The 20776-nt window shown below is 37.1% G+C and overlaps 1 protein-coding gene across 4 annotated transcripts in view; it reads right to left on the reverse strand.

Moving 5' to 3' along the window:
- Positions 1 to 20084, reverse strand: part of FBXW7 (F-box and WD repeat domain containing 7) — a 263842-nt gene extending 243758 nt beyond the window's left edge. Inside the window, exon 1 of one of the 4 annotated variants that reach the window (XM_007496236.3) lies at positions 19836 to 20084. The gene's annotated coding sequence lies outside the window, so the exon portion shown is untranslated. The remainder of the gene's footprint in view (positions 1 to 19835) is intronic. The other 3 variants (XM_056802766.1, XM_056802769.1, XM_056802770.1) reach the window with 3 other exon arrangements.
- Between the last annotated feature and the right edge of the window lie 692 nt (positions 20085 to 20776).

Raw genomic sequence — 20776 nt, forward strand, 5'->3', positions numbered from 1 at the left:
CAAACTATATGTTTCCTAATAACAGAGATTCTCCAAATGGCCTTTATTGCAAATGATAATATACACTAATTGTTTCAAGTCTCAGAACACTACAAAAACTTCATAATAGTGCAAAAGGATAAGCCTAATCATCCAGACTGAGAAAACAAAATGGATAAAAAAATGAATATTGTCCAAATTACAATATGCAGTCCAAAGTAAAATATGACAGGTATATATCTTAATATGTACATTTAAATAGTCATATAATAATATATTTAATCTGAAAAGCAAATAAGATTAACAAAATTAAAAGCAAAAAAATCAATTAATTAAAAAATTAGAAGCTGCTTTTTAAAATAGGAAGGAAAAATGTCTCTTCCACTCTTCAAGCCCTTCAGAGCCAGAGAAATTTTTTTAATCAATTTTCTTGTTAAAAAGCATTTGTTTTTTTCTCCTTTTACCTCTACCCCCACCCCACTGAGAAAATAAAAACAAATGCTTTTTAACAAATATGCATAGTTAGAAAAAACAAACTCCCTCAATGGCTATATCCAAAAATATTTATCTCATTTTGCACATAGTATTTATTCCATCATCTCCATAAGCAGGTGGGTAACATTCTTCTTCAATGGTCCTCTGAAGCCAAAAACCATTTTCCTATGCCAGAAGTGTTCCATAAATTCTAGTCAACTGATTACTACTCATGCAAAAATCTCCCATCACATTTCCATGTACAGTAATGACACAAATATCTTCTGCTTCTATCCACAACCTATAATCAATAAATTAGTTTAGTTTAATGTATGCTTGGTACCCAGCAATCTTGAGCCCCTATCCTTGATATTTTGCAGACAATTATTTAAAATTTACCACTAAAAAGAAAATCAGTAGAGAACACTTTTAAACATATTCTCATTCTAAACAAAAAAATCTCATTGCATCTCTCTATCAGATTGATTTACTATGCCATATTACTGAAAGAAAAAGAGTAATAACTTGAGCATATTTTTCTATTTTTTAAAGTATAATTTATACATTCTTGTCTTGAGCTTATGTCATATATGACTAAATTTTGTACAGCATTTTTTGCATGTACACATGGTACTCAAATATGCAATGATAGCAAAAATTCATCCAGAACTTGAAAATCTATACTTTGGATTCCATCTGGAATCATGCAAGTAATAATATGCTCCAAAGAGTCACCATTCAATTAAATTGTCAATTTCAACACAAAGCCTCATCAAACATTTGCTAAGAACCTACTGTATACACAGAAGGTATATAGAAATAAGAAATAGAGAACATGGTACATTTGATCAAAGGCCTTAAAATTGAATTTGAGACAAGATAAATGTAACAACTAAATGAGTAAATTATACATAGCAAGGTACTAACTGTACATAACTCTACATAAACAATGGTCTCTACCTAACAAAAGGTGAAAAAAATATATTGTGATATTAATGGCATGAGCAAAGGACTTGGAATAAGAAAATGTGGGTTAAAATTCCAGTTTCAATTATTATTGACCATGGCCCAGTAATTTCACCTTTCTCTTCATCAGCTTCCTCATCCATAAAAAGAGATAATAATGCTTTAACTATTTACTTCATAGGTTGTGAGAAAAACACTATGCAAACCATAACGCATTCTATATAAGTTCAGTAAATATTTAGTAAGAGTTTATTATGTGCAGGCATTGGACTGAGTTGGAATTAACTGGTGGTGCAGTGGATAAAAGAGCTGGGCCTGGAGACACGAAGACAGGAGTTCAATTACAGTCTCAGGCATTTATTAGCTGTGGGATCTTGGGCAAAAAAAGCTATTTGTTTCAACTGTAGTTTCAACTGTAAAATCAAGATAATTTACCCACCTACCTCACACAGTTGTTGGGAGGATTAAATAATATTTGTTTAAAAAAACATTTAGCACAGTGTCTGGCACATAGTAGGCAACTTTTCCCTTTGCCCCTTTTAAAGGCATAGAAATATACATTAAAAAGACACACATGGCATGTATGTGTGTAAAATCAGCTATTTTTACAAGATGTCAGCTATGACTCTTCCCCCTCCTGATATCTTCATCTAACACTTCACCACTAAAACTGAGGCCCATCTATCACGAGTTACCTAATTTCATACTTCAAATCACCCTTTATTTCTTCTCTGAGAAGGTAGTCTAACTCCTTGCCAAGGTCAACCCCTCTAGGTGATTACTTGATCCAATCACTTCCTATCTCTCCTAGCAATTTGCCTCTCAGTTGCTACCTCCCTTCCCTAATTTTCAACTTGTCTTTATCCACTGATTCCACATCCTTCATTCTTTTTTTTAAAGATTTTTTGTTTTTATATTACATGGATTTCTCCTATTCCTTGTCTTACTCCCTTCCCAAAGGGCCATTACATATAACAAAGAATTTAACAATGAAAAAACAAATCACTAAAACCAATCAGCACATTGAAAAATCTGACAAAACACACCAAAGTTCCATACCTATGAATCCCCAACTATTTTTCATCTCATCTCTGACCAAGCTAGTTCTTCATACTTTGCCATCATTCAATTTCTCTCTATATTCTCCTTCAAGTGATTTCATCAGCACTCATAGACTTAATTATCTTCTCTATGCAGATGATGAGCAAATTTACATATCCAGCCCATATCTCTCTCCCCATACAGTAGGCTCAGTAATGGGAAGACCTAATTCAGGCTGTTACCTTGTAGTTTAAGCTTGATATTGAACCAAAAATAAGTCTCTTGGTCATGCAATAGTTACCAAATGAAGAATAGTAGAGGAGTAAAAAAGAAAACTACAACATTTGGTAAGCATACCCCAACCTCAATATATACACCAACATATACCAACATATACCAATATATACCAACAGATCTAGTCAATAGGGCAGGAAGGAAGACAGTGATTTTACATGGCCTCAGGACATTCAAGAAGCCTAACTGGTCCCATGGGAGAAGCCTCTTTTTGCCCTTAGGTAACCAGGAAACATCAGTATAGCCAAGGCCACTTTGTCCTTTAAAAAAAAAGCTCAGCAAGAACAAGAACTCAGCTCCCTGGGCCAAGCAAGTACAGGAAAAGTTTTGTCACCTTTCGGAAGGTAAAAGATCCCAGTAAGTCCTATCACAGCCTCCTAACTTTGTATTAATTCATTTCGTTCTCTAATAAATCTTCTACATAGCTGCCCAATTAATAATCCTAAAGCTTTTTCTGGACTATAGAACTCTCCTATTCAAGAAGCTTCAGTGGCTCTTTGTTGTCTTTTGAGTAAACTACAAACTATTCTGCTTGGTGTCACTGTCCTTCCACAATCTGGCTCCTGCCTACCTTTCCAAACAAACTTATTAGCCTCCTTGCCTTATTACCTTTGTCAGGGTATTCCTGAGCCTAAAATGCTCATCTTGTCTATGTTCACAACCTAGAACCCCTAACTCTTCTTCAAGATTCAAGTCATATTCTTCAATAAGCCTTTCCTGATGTCCTTAGTTTTTAAGTAACTGTCCCCACAAGTCACAGTGTATTGATTTTCTGCATATCTTAGGAACCTGATGAATCTCCCTAGCAAAAAATAAGTTGTTTGAGGTCAGAGACTATCATTTGTACCTATAACATTTTACAGTGCCTGACACATTACTGTTTTAACTGCACCTATGATTTCATCAGTTTTGGGAAATCCCTGGAAAGAACTTCCCCTACCAATGCACATCAAAACCTATTCTGCAACTTAGAGTAGAGAGCTTCCTGTCTCTAAGAGGTTAAGGGACTTGCATAAGATCACATAAGAAGTCAATATATGACAGAGTGGACCTGACTCTGAATTACACTTTATATAAAAGCTTGATTAGTTGATTAAAGTGACAAGAATATCAGATTATCTTACTATGGTCAAGAAGACCTAGGCAGACTAGAAATGAAATTTTTTCCAACAACACTACAAAGCTCAAATTCAGGGATATTGCACATAGGTTGATGGCTGGAGTAATCCAAGATTGAGGAGTAGTAATAAAACAGCCTAGAGCTGTTATATCAAACCAACCAAATTACAAGGGATTCTGAAAAGGGTTGCCCAAAAATAGCAGTTCATCCACAGGTCAGAAATTATAGATAATTCTCTTTTAAATTAGAAATTAAAGAATGCAATCTAGGAACTACCTATAGCACACATTTAGATACATCACCAACATACAAACATCCTTCCTCTTAACAAAAGCATAGGAAATTTCAAAAAAAGAAGTCATATGGTTGCCAAAAATGCTCCTTTTTTCCTACTTAAACAACAGGAATAAAATCCCCACACCCCCATTGATGAACTTACTTCATCTTTCTCCTGCAACAATACTGCTCTAGTCCCCTGATATAGCCAAAAGGAAGATTTCATTTTGTTAGGCACCCAGGTGATTTCCTTCAGAATGAAGTTTTTAAAATAAAGGTTTAAGCTGGGTCAGTAGATTAAGAGCCAGGTCTAGAGATGGGAGGTCCTAGGTTCAAATCTGGCCTCAGACACTTGCCAGCTGTGTGACCCTGGGCAAGTCACTTAACCCCCATTGCCTAGCCCTTACCTTGGAACCAATACACAGTATTGACTCCAAGACAGAAGGTTAAGGATTTTAATTAATTAAAAGGGTGTACGGGGTGTTCAGGGAGGGGTACTATCTCTGGTATGGAGGGCTTGTCCTGCCCTCCTAGGGCAGCTCTCCAGCTTCTGACCCCTACCTGACACCCAGCTCTCACTTGTGGCTCCCAGTAGCTGCTAGCATGTGGCAGCGGCCACACCCCGGGCAATGCCTTCCACAGGCCGGTTAAACCTTGTGAGGGTAGCCATCGGGTCGCCGACCCCTGGTGAACCAGGGCTTTGCTCACCCAGCATGTGAAGACTGCTTCAGCTGAACAGATGGAAGAAACCAACAAGAAGGTTCAACGGCTGAGATGGCGATGCAGCAAAGCACTGTGGAGTGCTCAGGGCGTGTTGGAGCACAAAGGACAACACGGCCATCCAATGCAGCTGAGGAAGTCTCCAGGTGTAATGACTTTTCGTGCCACTGGACCCAGGCTTCCAACACCGAGAGAGTGGGACTGTCTTTGTGCATCGACTTTTCCACTTAAATCTCCTTCACGCACAAGTGTCTTTGTGCACACTCATCATCTACATCACAGATGAAAGTGCACAAAGACAATCGTCATCCTTGGTTACCGAGAGCCTACTACTACTACTAATTAATTAATGATTAAATGAAGGTTTAATTATTAGAACAGCTGAAGAACTATTAAATCAAAAGCTCTTTCTGAAACTAAGAAGTGGTCAAAGTATATGAATAAGCAGTTTTCGAAGAAATCCATATAAAAAAAATTCTCCAAATCCCTAAAGAAACTCTTTGGTTTCTCCTCACATCAAACTGAAAAATTTGACAAAAAAGAAAAATGTCAAAAAAATATAGGAGGGGAAGGGAGGAAAACAGGCATATTAATACTCTATTGATGGCGAATGTTAACTTGGTTCAGTAATTATATAAAGCAATTTGAAACTAATTCCCAAAAGTTACTAAACTATGCATATCTTTTGAGCAAGTAATATCACTACTAAATTTTTATTCTCAAAACAATCAAAGAAAGAGGAAAGGGATCTATATGTACAAAAATATTTATAGCAGCTCTTTTTGATGGTAGGCAAAGAACTGGAACTAAGGAGATGGCCACCAATTAGGGAATGGCTGACTAAGTTATGGTATATGAATATGATGGAATACTATTTAGCTATAAAAAAATGATAAAAGGGATAGTTTCAGAAAAACCTGGTTATACTTATAAGGGCATGGTAAAGTGACCTGAACACTTTACACAGTAAAAACAATATTGTAGAGATAATCAACTATGAAAGACTTAGTAAATGATCCACACAAGAGACTACCAACTAATAATCTACCTTCAGACAGAAAATCGATGAAGTAAAAAATGAAAACTAAAAAATGGCAAATGTGGAAAAGTGTAATGGGTTTATTTCTTGCCTTCTTAATGGGTAAAAGGCAGGATAGAGAAGCAAGAGAATTTGAAACTGAAAGTAAAACTTAATTTTAATAGTGATATTTGGCATTTTTAAAAGTTTAAATCTTTAAAAATCAGACATTAATGTAATACTATTGTTCCACAAGAAATGACAAACAAAAATTTTCAGAGAAATCTAGGAAGTATTAAGTTAAATGAGCAGAATAAGGAAAAGTTTATAGATAGGTCTCAATTATTGGGAATAATGATCTCACAATAGTCATATGTATCCAAATTTGTGGCATTCAAAGTTATAATTATGTAAAATATCATCATCAGTTCCAGTCCAATGGATACGTGAAGTATGAATTTATACAACATTGTAAAAAGAACCAACTTTGAAAGACTTGATTCTGATTAATGCAATGATAAGTCACAATTTCAAAGGACTGATGAAGAATTATTATCCATCAATGGGCATCGAGATGTTGAATTCAAGATGCGGAATTAGACAAACATTTTTAGACATGGCTGACCTGGGAAGCTGTTTTGCTTGACTATGTAAATTTGTTACAAATATTTTTCTTTTTTCTTTTTTTCCTTCTGAACTGGTGGGGGTGAATAAGTGCTTTTTGAGATAAAATTATTTTAAAGAGCAATGGCTTTAGAGTGAAAGAATCTGGAATAAAATCTAATCTCTGAAAATTACTACCTGTGTATAAAATTTCCACAAGGGAATTCCTACTAAATTATTCCTGGAAAATGTCTGTGTTCTTTCAAATCCAAAGAAAAATCAGTCAACAAATTGGAAGAAAGTTTTATGATTCTCTTGTGAGAATTATAGGTTAACAATCAAAAAAGATATACTGTTGGTTTAAAGTAATAAACTGACATATAGTTAAAAACAAGAGCATAAAATATTGACAATGAAGAGCCAAAGTCTAGGTAGATATTTCTGGGAACTCAGACAGGAGTACATGGGAGAGAAGCATTCACAATCTAATAATTTTAGTCTTGCTTGTAATTGTTGCCATATTATAAATGTACCCTCATGGCCCCATTGCTACTAATTATGTCATTTTTGCAAATAAAATAAATGTTAATAAATTTATATGCATAGTAAAATTTATTCAAAACCTATGACTAGTACTCCAAAGCTAAAATAAATCCTTAAATTAGCAACTTCAACACATGAGTCTATATAGAGCTACTAATTTAGTTCTATTGATTGTGTTCCATAATTCAAATACTCCCCAATGAGGTTTGCTTGTTTTCAAACACAGTTCTAGTGTCTGAGTATTTGCTACATGTTACAACTCTTTGTAAATGCTACTAAACTTGATATTTATTATTTATTGTACAATTTTTAAGCTTTGTACAAAAATAAAGAATGTTGGGAAGTATTTTAAGAAAGATAACATTAAGAAATGTCAGTTCACTGTCAGATTTCTTAAATCACCTTCACAATATATTGATTCATAATGATAAGACCACATCATGCATTTATTATCATAAATTGGTTGGGGTTTATGTGTGTTGCAGAAAACCTCTAAAACTTTTAGCACAACACTACCATAGAAAAATGATTCATTACTTATTATGATTACTCATTATTTTAAAATACATAAGTAAAATGTTATGAAAAATACAAAACAACTAGTAATCCTGGGAATTTCCAAGATTTCCTGGGAATTTTACTACTTTATTCAGTCCTAACAATTATTACATTTCAGTATCTAATCTTTAACAGTGTAGGTACTGCCTTCCTCTTCTCCCCTCATCTCTTCTAATTCTTCTCTCTCCACTAAATCAAGTTAACTCCCTCTTTCTACTCCCAATGCCACTTTAATATGCCACTTAACTAACCATAATACAGACCTGAGATACATTTTTAGTATGTCTAAGTTATGCTACAATTTAGGTTCCTAGTTCTTAATTTTAAAAGCAGTTGTAAAGTTTCATATCTCTCTAAGAAAAAATACTAAAATCAAGTTGACTGTACTGAAAGCCTTTCTGAAATTTATATTGAAAGCTTTTCATTGATTTTTTTCTTTATATCCAAATGTAAGGGAAAATGAGAGAAAAGAGATATATACATACCTATTATAGAAAATGCATATAAGTATAATATATATTTTTTCCTGCCCTTGGCAATCTCTTAAATTTGTCTTAAAGACAGACTACTATATAAATATAAATAAAATAAAATATATTATTATATATACAATTGTACATGTATAAATATAGATAAAATTTAGGCTGTCCTCAAAATAGAGCTACATATAACAGAATTTGGAAGTTTACATATTTCTTATAATGGCCATTACTATAGTAGGTAGAATAATAAAGTAAACTACATATGTTTTTAACACCAAAATACTCTGGAATGATCCGCTAAATTTCTGAAAGCTGGTAAAGGAAATTTTGCCATGTTAAGAAACCTAATTACTAGAGACAGTTAGTTAGTTCATGGTATAGAGAGCCAGGCATGGAGACTTAAGAGTTCCAGGGTTCAGATCCAGCCTCAAATACTTTTAGCTGTATGAACCTGGGCAAATCATTTAATCCCAATTGCCTAGCCCTTACCAGGCTTATGCTTTGTAACTGATACTTAGTATCAATTCTAAGACAGAAGATAAGAGTTTAAAAAGAAGAGAAAAGAAACATACTGAGTTCTTTAGATAATAGGTCCAAATTTCTGCAAGGTCTTAATTGGCCTTTCCACCCAAAAGGAAACAAGCATTGATTAAGCAACTACTAAAGTGCAAGTGATTTATAATGATCTCATTTGATCTTCACAAGAACCCCCATTTTACAGTTGAAGAAATTGAGGCAGACAAAAGTTAAGTGGCTTGCCCAGAATTACACTGTTAGTTAAGTGACTATAGCTGGATTTGAATCAGATCTTCCTGACTCCAGGTCCAGCACTCTATTGAGTATTACCTAGATACCTCTAAAGCTAGTAGATAGTAAATATAATAGTACAGTACTTGATTTTTTTTTCCATCTTGAAGAATAGACATTTAAATGAATTATCATCCAAATTTAACTACAGGCTGCTTATAGGAAACACAGAAATTTTTTCAAACACTACAAAATTGTACAATGTTATCTTTCAAATTTTTAAATACCTAAAATAAACTCTTCTTTTTTTAATCCCATATCTTCTGTCTCAAAATCAATATTAAAAATTGGTTCCAAGGCAGAAGAGCAATAAGGACTAGGCCACTGTTAAGTGACTTGCCCAGGGTCACACAGCTAGGAAGTGTCTTGAGGTCAAATCTGAATTGAAGACCTCCCATCTCCAAACCTGGCTCTCAATCCACTGAGCCACCTAGCTGCCACTGAAAATAAACTCTTAATAGATGGATTTTTCTCTAAGCATTAACTAGACTATACAAAAGGAATGATATGCTGTATCCCTGTTTTCCGGTTGTTCCTTGGTCTTCTTTGAGAATGTCACTGTGATGAATGGAAGGAAAGAAATATACTGGACTTGAGTAAAGGAAAACCTAGGTTTGAATTTCACATCTGACTTATGTGTGACCATTAAGAAAGACATCTGTCCTCTGCCTCAATGTTGTTTGTAAAAATAGGGATAATATCTAGAGATAGTACCTATCAGAAAGGGCTAATATAAGACCAGATGAAAATGTAAACCATTTTACAAATTTTCAAGAATAAAATGGCAGTTATTATCCTGATTAATGTTCTTCAATAAGCATTTTCTTCATTGTTTCAACTTACAAGTATTTTTCCCTTAATGTGATAATATTGGAGTTGAATTAGTAGTAGTAGTAGTAGTAGTAGTAGTAGTAGTAGTAGTAGTAGTAGTAGTAGTAGTCGTCTCTCAGTAACCAAGGATGACGATTGTCTTTGTGCATTTGTGTGCACAAAGACACTTGTGCATGAAGATTTAAGTGGGAAAATCAATGCACAGAGACAGTCCCACTCTCTCGGTGTTGGAAGCCTGGGTCCAGTGGCACGAAAAGTCATTACACCTGGAGACTTCCTCAGCTGCATTGGATGGCCGTGTTGTCCTTTGTGCTCCAACACGCCCTGAGCACTCCACAGTGCTTTGCTGCATCGCCATCTCAGCCGTTGAACCTTCTTGTTGGTTTCTTCCATCTGTTCAGCTGAAGCAGTCTTCACATGCTGGGTGAGCAAAGCCCTGGTTCACCAGGGGTCGGCGACCCGATGGCTACCCTCACAAGGTTTAACCGGCCTGTGGAAGGCATTGCCCGGGGTGTGGCCGCTGCCACATGCTAGCAGCTACTGGGAGCCACAAGTGAGAGCTGGGTGTCAGGTGGGGTCAGAAGCTGGAGAGCTGCCCTAGGAGGGCAGGACAAGCCCTCCATACCAGAGATACTACCCCTCCCTGAGCACCCCATACACCCCGCCCCATACATGCAGCCCAAACCTCTCCTCCCCCTCACTACAAGTATTTTTCCCTTAATGTGATAATATTGGAGCTGAATTATAATTCACTATAAGAGTGTTAAATCTCAAATCCTCCCTTACCAGAGTTATGTATCTTCTACTTGTATTCTATTGCTAGGTTTTCACTAATGATAAAAGGTTTTCTCTGCTTCCATGGAATATCCTGTTCAGATTTTTTCCCCCTAAATTTTAGGGAATATCAGTAAATCTGAGACTGTTATATCTTGCCTATACCCCAGGTCTATAACTTGATTCTACATGCTCAATTCTCTGGCTAATTCTGCTTTTCTGAGCTTGTATCCTGCTTCTACCACCCATGCCACCCAAACCTCTCCTCCCCCTCACTACAAAGTCAGCTGTTAAATGGTTCATTCATTTTTTTTTAAGTTTTTCAATTCTATTTTCCACATTGTTTACTATCTTCAGCATTTAGACCCAATTTTTAAGTGTCTTAATTCTAGCCTGAGTTCCTCCCATGATTTTTAAAATCTTAAATTCTTCCTTTATTCGCTTTGTCATTTTCTCACTAGTGTCAATTCCTGATTAATTTCTTTAAATATGTCATTAACTCTTAGACAACCTTCAGGTTATCTTGGATTTATTTTTTATCTGACTTATTTCTAGTACCTGAGCTTTTTCAGTTGCTCCGTAGCAGTTTCTTAAATTGTATTTATTGTATGAATTTTTCCTTACTTTGTTTATTTTCTATACTTTGGTTTAGTTTTATGTGTAATTCTTTTTAGCCTTTTTTATTTTCTTTGGTATTTTAACTGTTGTCTTAGTAAGTTTTGAAAAGCATTAAGAGGAGGAAACTGAGGATCAGAGAAAGGTTAAGTGGCCTTTTCCATTGTCACGCAGATAGTATATGATAAAGACTGGATTAAAACCCATATTTTTCCAAGTTCAGAATCCTATGTGGGATAATAGCCAATCACTCCAACACATTACCTTTCATATATATTTGTTATATAGATGGCCAGCTAGTTCGTATTCTGTCAAAATATTTAAATAATTAAATTGTTCATTCTAACTTTAAAAAACTACTTCAGGTCACTGGGACTGCATATAAAAGTTATCTTTTTTACAGTCTGGAAAATCCACTAATGTCTTATTCCAGTGTCTTAACAAGGAAATTGAATTTTCAAACATTATCAAAAGGGAATTTAGACTTTTGCAGGTCCTACATTAACCTGAAAAGTTTGCAAATATGGGCTGAAAAATAGAGTTCCTATTCTTCAAGGAATATCCTAGTTAAGCATTGAACTAATCATCTGGTGAAGGGGTTTTTTTGGCCATAGTATTTTATGAAACGAATTAGTAAGGGTATTGGAAAGTTTTGATTGATGTCCATGACAGGAGAATCCACGTAGTGAAATAACATCATTTGAAGTAATGTCCTGAAGTTTATAGGTATATCTAAGAAGAAAATACAAGTTGCACTTACTCAGTCATTAGTATGATCATGCCTATAAGCTTCTTCACATCTGACATTGCCACTTTTGTTGGCACACTGCACCAGGATGTTGTAGACTAAGTAAAGAAAAAGCTACCTTCTTGGCCAGAGGTAAAGAAAGGTTGAGGTACAGGTTCTGATGGGCAAGTATGCATTGTTACAGCTTGTTGAATGAGTGACCAAAAATAACTTTCCAAAATTGTCAGTCCTACTTATAAAAGTTTTTTTTAAAAAGTACAGATAAATTCTTTTTATAATTTTTCTAAGCTTCAAATAAGCCACCCAAAGGGGGCAGCAAGATTACCTAAAATAAATGCTATTTTCCTTTCTATAGTAACTTAGATTTAGAATGGTAATTTTTTAGCTATAATAGCAGAGCTGAAGATTTCTATTTATTATCCTTTAGTTATGATCCCACACCACAAACAACCCATGGAATACTAAGTCCTATGCATCAGATACTTAATATCTTAAACTCTCTAAAACCTCAGTTTCCTTATCTGTAAAACAGATAGGCATAAGGTCCAGGTTTTTTATTTCACTGGTTTAGGAACTCTCAAATGAGGAAACACCTCTACCAATACCTTTCTCTTCAATTTCAGGTTCTCAGAGTAGCCTAGGGCACTGAGATGTTAAGTGATAGAGAGTATATGTCATATATAGGCTCTCAAAAAGAGATCTTGGCTCAGAGGCAAGTTCTCTATCCACTACTCCATACTGCCTCTCTTCTCAAAATTCAAGATAATTATATCTGTAGTACTTCACAGGATTACTGTGAGGATCAAATATGACAATGTACATAAAACACTTTTTTTAATTTTAAAGCAGAACTATCAGCTTCTTTCTTTCATTGATCCAAAGGCTAGAGAAATCAAAAATTAATCTGGGCTTTGTTGCAATTACTTTTCAAGTTCTCACTTAAAAAAGGTTAAATTGCAAGTAGATTCACTCAGAATATCTACTTGGTAGCTACACTAAAACAGCATAGGCAAATATCTTGGAGAGAAATTTGTGCTACATACTATTCTTTTTCTTAATATATAATATGTATCTTAATTATAGCTGATGTTAAATAAACATTTTTTTTCTAATACCAAGTCACAAGGACACTGACAAATATAAATGATTCCCGAAGTTTTTCATAACTATGAAGCAGAAATATAATTTTCTATTTTTTAACTATAGAGAAAAATAGTTATGAGAAGATATCCAAAACCATAAGCACTGCTAAAATAATTTCAGCACATTTTAAAACTAAACTCTAGATGTAAAGCATGTTATGAAAGGGTACCATAATCAAGTAACATTATTAGAAAGAAAGTAGTTGTAGTTTCAAGATAAAGTACATCAATCCTTGTAGAGAAGGAAAAAATTTATCTTCTCAAAAAAAATTCCACAAGTTACAAAATAATTCAACATAAATGTTCATCTAGTAGAAAGAAAAAATGAAAATATATATACAATTTGTCCAGAGGGACAAATAAAGGCTCTATCCAGGGCCAGCCCATGGGTGATAAAGTGAATCACAGCTACCCATTGAAGAAATACCTTTTAAAATTCTGTGGTTGACTTCTGCAGCTAAATCCCAAAGCACCATCCCCAAAGAGTCTCCCTTCTCTTTAGCACATTTGAGAAGAAACTCTTCAGGGTTGGGCACACATCCCAAGAGTTTCTTAACATTACTACCCTTGATAACATCTCTAGGGGGCAGTTAGGAGTCAGAAGGTTGGAGAAATAAAACCCCAAATTCTCTGCATATAATTAACCACAGAGAAATAGCAGCATAATGTATAGAGAGTAGGCTTTGGAGTTGGGAAGACCTAGGTTCAAATTTGACCTTTCACCAGATACTGGATTTATGGACATAAGCAAGTCACTTAAGATTAAGTTGAGAGCAGGTGAATATTGCACTGGAAGAGAGTACCTGAAAGTTCCTTTCAGAAATGAAATCACAGACTGATCAAAAGGAAAAAAATTGTCATTAGCACCATTAGGAAGGCAAAGTGGTTAGGGTAAACTAACCCCTCCCTATTTTTATACACCTATCCTCCAGCTGCACTTGATATTCATTTAAATTCTACAAGGCTGACTTTCAATTCAATTCTATTCAAATGTTCATTGAGCACTGTACACCAGGATGAAAAAGCTTTAGCACAGAGTAAAGCCTACAACATAACTTGTCCCAAACAACTTAAAAATATATGCAAACTTACTCTTTTTTACCTGACCTAGAATTTCCACATTATAGTCTAATGTCCCAAAACATTCTAGAAAAGGAAATTTAGGGCATTAAGACTAAAAGGTCACTGTTAAGTTGTATATATTATCTGGGAGAAGGAAGGGCACCTAGCCTACTCCACATAGGAGACAAGTTAACTCATCTGGGAGGCCAAAAAAAAAAAATCTTTTTTCTGAAGTAATATATAGGTGGAGACACAAGGTATTCACAAGTTAGAAGTAGCACAGGATGCGCATAATGGTGTCAAAATGTGTCAAGACAGATAATACTAAAGAAATTTCACCTATCTTAGTTTTCGCTGAACAGTGGTGACACTATATTTTGGTTTCACTGTAGCAAAATATTTTATGGTTCCCAAGTATCACAATAGTCAACATTTTAGAAAAAGTAAAAAATAAAGAGTCTTTAGCTAAGGCTTCTAATATTTTTAAATTCTGAATTTTTTTTTAGATTACGTACATGTAATCTTCTTATAAATTTCATGCCTTTGAAACCCCAAATTTACAGATAATATCTTCACAATATTATTATATCTTACAATAGTACCAAACAAGCAGTTAATAGACTCTTCTGATTTGGCACTAAAGTTGTGAGTTGGAAAATTTAAAAAAAACTGGCCACACATGAGGGCCTTTTTCTTAATTTTCATCTTAAAGTACCTCTTTTCACTAATATATACCTACTCTTTCAACTTTAACATTTTTCACAACTCCATTTCATGCTCTGACTGCTCCCTATCTTTAATTCTAGATGTTGTCACCAAAATTCATTGCCCAGTCTTTGCCTCTTATTCTCTGCCTATATATACTCTCAGGAACCCAAATTCTTTCAGTTATCATTTATATGAAGGTGACCTCCAAACCTATTTCCAGTCCCACTAGTGTTCTATCCATCAGAACCACCTGTTTCAAGAATTATCTTGATCCATCTGTACCTAAAAATAAATGGCAAAATAAGTTCCTCCTCATCCTGAAACCTTAGGTTTGTGTCCTTTCTCTACCATCACAAATCTGAACCTTCTTCAAAACCATACCCCACCGATCCAGACCACCAACCACACTAATTACCACATGAAATAGCTTCCATTATGTACACCTTTTGACATAAAGATTTATCCTCTTGAAACAAATGTCAAAAGTCTAAGTAGGCTTACACATAATTGGTTTTATGGCAGAGTGTAACAAATTTACTGTGGTAACAGCCAGACCACAATTTTAAAAACCATATGAAGTTTTCCGTTTTCAAAGAAAGACCAGAGTCCTGGCTACAAACCTTGGGGTTGCTGAACCAAAAATCTACAGAATGATCTTAAAGAATCTTCTGGAGTCAAAGTCAAGTAGAAATGGGAGCCAATAACCTGTATGGATCCCTCAAATGCATAGTGACTTAGAAAAGCCCATATTATCTAATTTTTATTGTATTTTTATTCATTGTTAAATATTTTTCAATTACATTTTAACCAGGTTCTGAAGCACTCAGGAGCGTTGTGAGCCACATGTTTGACACCTCGACTCTAGAAAACCTCAAAATAGCTGAGCACATCTGACCTGGGTACTTCCTGGTTTCCTCCAAGTCAAAGCTATCTTCTTCCCCTCCAAGCAAAAGCAGAAAGCAAAACCTCAATTTTTAAAAACTTTAACAATGTTAAAGTATCAAGTCTGCAGTCCTGAGTTCATTGAATATTTAGTAGGGTCCATTGAGGGTCAATTTTTGATGCTATAAACTTGTTATCCTGAAATTTCACAAATACCTAGTCAAAAAAAAAAAAGGAAAAAAACTTACTTTTGCAATTTGTGTTATGATTGTTGTGAAAAACTAAGCATCACAATAAAATTACTAGACCCCACCCCCCCATGACAAGCAGAGACATGGAATAATTTGGGCCCTATTCTATTACATCAAAGGAGATAATAAAGGGCTTTAGCACAGGGCCTGACACATGGTTATCACAGTGTGATAGTTATCTATTTTTATTATTACCAAATAAACTTCCACAGTGCTTTCCTATTTTAACTTGACCCTTTGAGTACAGGTAATTTACTAGTTTATATCCACCTGTCATTTCTACCTCTAACTTTTTTTTTCTGCTTCCACCCATCCATATCTTTTTCACTGAAAACAGTCAACAAAAAATGTGTTGCATGCTTACTCTGAGCCAAGCACTGTGCTAAACATTGGGGATATAAAAAAAAGCAAAAACAGTCTCAAACCTCAAGCAGCTCACATACTAGATGGAGACAAAAAGTATGTGCATAAAACATATAAATTAAGTTGTAGGTAATCTCAGAAGGAAGGCATTAAACATTGGGGAAGGATTCTGGGAATAGCCTCTCTGTAGAAGGTGAGATTTGCTGATTGCATTTTTTCCTTCATAATGCTAGGTTTGATTTTTTTTTGTTTGTTTGCTTTGTTTTTTGAAATGTGATGGCTTCCTAAACAACTCTAAGATACTCAATCAGCAAACATTTATTAAGTATCTAATTTTGTGCCAGGCACTATACTGATGATGATACAAAGACAAATGATATAGTCCTGACCCTCAAGGAGCTTGCATTGCAGAAAACAACATGGACACATAAAAATGGATAGGAAATAAATACACTGTGATTGGAGTTGAAGGGAGCTCACAACTGAGGAAATCAGGAGAGTCTTTTTAAAGACAGTACTTTGGGGGCAGGTGGGTGACTCAGCCTGACCTAGAGACAGGAAGTCCTAGGTTGAAATTTGGCCTCAGATACTTCTTAGCTGTGTGACCCTAGGCAAATCACTTGACCCTGATTGCCTAGGCCTTACCACGTATCCCAAGAGGAAGATGTGATGAAGAGGATTCCAGCCACAGGAGGCAGCTGGTACAAAGACACAGAGGCAGTAAATGGACCGTTGTGTATCAGAAACAAGGAGGTCAGTTTAGCTAAAGCTGAGTTCATGAGAGTTAATAATGGAATCAGCCTGAAAATATTAATTGGAACAAGATCATGAAGGACTCTAAATGACAAAGAAGTTTGTATTTTATCCAAGAAGTAATAGGGAGCCACTGAATCTTCTTAAGAAAAGTAATGATCTCCTCTGTATATTCTAGAACTAATAATTAAGTCTACTTAAGCATTTCTGTTGTGTGCTCTTTTAATGTTTCAGTTAACAAATGCTTCTTAAAAGATGGTACCACATTCTCTTAAAAAGTTCTTATGCTTTTACAAATAGATTGACAATAACTGAAAATGAGAAAAGCCATGCTTATTACATATTTAATCTGAAATACCATTTAAATGGTAGTGAAAGCAAAATAGTAAACAATTCTTTCTAGCCTAGAGTGAACTCACTACACCCATATGTTCCTCTAGACAGAATCTATAGTTTGCCCTCCAAAATAAGATGCATACCTAAAATTCCATCTTGGGGAAAAAAATTAAGGTATACCCTAATGACCACGTCCAATTTAGGACAAATTAAAGTTAGGCTTAAACCTACTTGGAAGCTGGGGAGTGTGAGAGAGGAATTTTGAACTTTCTAGAGACTAATCCTATCTATCATTTTTCAAGTCACATAAAACAAAGCTCCTAAGTATTACTGCTTATTTCTCCTAAGTAGAAAGCCATTTAGACAGGGATTGTATTGTTTTTTACTTCCATGTTCCCAACATTAAGTTCAGGGCCTTTCGCATAGTAGATGCTTAATGTTTACTGAATCACTCAAAACATCCTATATGCAAGCATGGATGTGTTTGCCTATAGTCACACAGAAAATATGCATCTTGCTGAAGCACGAAATACATCTATTGTATAAATAACCATTTAATGGCTTCTTAGAAAAGAAAACTAAACTATAATATTGCCTGAAACTGGTTTTTGAAGCCAAACTTTAAAAAAGATAACTGTGAAGCTGGAGAAGTTTTAGAGAATAAAACAATCAAGCAAGTGGAGATGGCAAAAGGGATACAAGGTAAAAACAATTCAGTTTGGAAAAGATGTTCATTAAGAAATAAAATCAAAGTTTATTGTAATAACTTGTCTGTCATTTCTCAAATAGAGCATCTCTCTTGGAATTAAAGATGATTCTAGAGAAATAAAAGGAGCAAAACCTTACATTTTGGATAATATACAATGAAATTCATTATATTAATACCAAAAAAATTGTTTTAGATGAATTAATGAATGATCCTGAATGAGAAATCCCTGATGTTTAGGGTAAGTACTTAACTTTCTGAAGACATGCAAAGTAAACATGTACTCCCATAAATTAAAAAGAGAATATTGGACTTGATGGACCACTGTTTTGTATGCTGAGTGCTCAATAAGGCAGCCATTATATTCCATAAAGATTCATGCAACACAAATCTGATTCTTACAGATCAGACCATTATATAACATTATAATGTGTTTATTAATATGGGTATATGGCTGAGACTCCATTATTACAAGTTTTCTGCATATAACCACTATTTTTAAAAGTTGAAAAAACCTTAAAAGAACTTTCACTCAAAAAAGGAATAAAATCTTAAGCTTTCTTGGCTTAAAATTTATTGCTCAAGTTTCAGTATCTAGTAACCCAAAAGAAAAAATGTTTTAAAAAAAAGGAGTGGAGGGAGGAAAGGGAAGAAAGGGAATCAAACCATTCTGCCCAATCAATAAAGTAGTGGATTTTGGAATAAGACTTGTCATATTAAATCATTTAGATTAAGGAGGAATTGCAACAACTGCCTATAAAGTGATAGTTACTACAATGCCTTCCCTATTAATGAGATGACTTCCTAAGGATTCAAGAATTTGAGTGATTTACAATTGAGCTACTCAAATTCCACTGCAACAAATGATACTGTTGTCTAACACAAACAATAAAGGAGAGTGAATAAGACCGTACAAATTCATAAAAATATGAGCCATTTAAAAACTCGCCTTTGAATGTATCTCCCTATTACCTACGTACAGAAGCCCAACTCCACCAGGCATTGATATGAGGAGCTAACATCTCGAAATAACAGAAATCAGGAGGCAGTGCAGAGAGCGGAGATAAGATTTCACTTTCAGGTGTTCGGCAGCAACAACGGGGGCATCCCACCTCCCACACTCTAGGAAATCATCTATTTCCTCCATGCGTTTCTGGAACAAGAGCTACAGCATTGTATACCAACCAATATGTGGAGACACTTTGATTTTTTTCAGAAATATAATAGGATCACAAAATTAAAGGGGCCTTAACCTTAAAGGTTTCATCCAGACCCCTTATTTTACCGTCGAAGAAAGACCTAGAGAAGTTAAATGACTTGCCCAAGGTCGCATGCATAATAAAGCAGGGCAAGGATCTGAACTTGGGCCCCCAGATTCCAAATTCAGCACTCCTACCACTACACCAAGCTGCTACTGATGGGTCCAAACGTTCTAGATTTCGTCAATTACCGCCACCACCCTAACGCACACTAGCCAATATCTGAATAGATGGGATAGTTGGTGTGGTGGGGATTTAACAGGTATTTCATGGCCTGAAAAAAAGTTAGGAAATTATAAACTGAGGAACCTTGCCTCCTTGTCCTGTGAGAAGCAAGACACGCTTTCCAATGCTCGCCCCCCCCGCCCCCCCGCCCCAACCACACCGTCCACCCCAGCAACAGCCGCAGTAAAACACCGGGGGGGGGGGGGGGGGGGGCGGCGGCAGGAAGCACCCCCTAACACCGCCCAGCACCTTTCCACCTCTTCCTTTCCTCCCAATGTCCTTTTCCCAAGATCACTCACGCTTTCGGATCCAGGAGGGCCAACAGGAGCGCAAAAAGAGTCGCTTGCTTGCTAGAAGCCTTCCTTCCTCAGTTGGAGGCAGCAAGGGAGGGCAAGGATACGAACACGTTGCCGTGGAAAAAGCGGTGGATGCTGCGGCTCCTCTTGCAGGCGGCGGCCGGTGCCTCTTCCTGTGCCGGGGAGGAGGCTGCAAGCCCGGCTCCCTCCTCCGCTCCTCGCCCCACTTGGGCTCCGGCTGCGGCCCCCGCCCGCCCGGGGCCGCTCCCCCGGGCACAGTCACTTTGGGGAGCCTCCCGGTTTTGCTTTTATAAAAAGTTTCCTCGCAGCTGAGGAAGAGCAGAAGTCGGGTACAGTCGCTCCCCCCCCAGTGGGTGCCCCCGGCCCCGCAGCCCTCGGGGTTAGGGCGGGGGAGGGGGCGCGAAGAGAATCTCCTCCCCCGGGCCCAGGCAAGGACTCGGAGAGTGGGGCCGGTCCCAGAGCCGGGGGTCGGGGGGCGAGCCCCCGGCTTCCTGCTCTGCCCGCTGCCTCGGCTGCCGCTTCACATCGGGCTCCCCGCCCCCCCGGCCTTGGGGAGGCTGCTCGGGCCGCGGCCCCGGCTCATGCGCTCCCTCCCGGGGCGGGATGCTACGGCCCCGGGCGGGCAGCAGCGAGAAGGCTGGGGGACCAGCCGACTCCTCTCGGCGCCGCCCTCGCTCCGGGCTCCAGCATGTGTCCCCCTCCCCACCCCGGGGGAGCCCCTGCCCGGCGACGGTCCTTCCTCTCCCCGGGACGGCTACCCGGCACGCCCCCCGGCCGCGGCCGCCTCGCTCCCTGCCTCCCGGGTCGGCTCTGGCTCTGGCTCCGGCTCCGGCTCCGGCCCCGGCGTGTGCGGCGGCGGCGGCGGCGGCGGCGAAGCGAGGTCGGGGGCGGGGGGCGCTGTGGAGAAGGACGGCCTCAGCTCC

This window comes from Monodelphis domestica, chromosome 6 (genome assembly GCF_027887165.1).
Source record: "Monodelphis domestica isolate mMonDom1 chromosome 6, mMonDom1.pri, whole genome shotgun sequence".
In the NCBI taxonomy this organism is placed as follows: Eukaryota; Metazoa; Chordata; class Mammalia; order Didelphimorphia; family Didelphidae; genus Monodelphis; species Monodelphis domestica.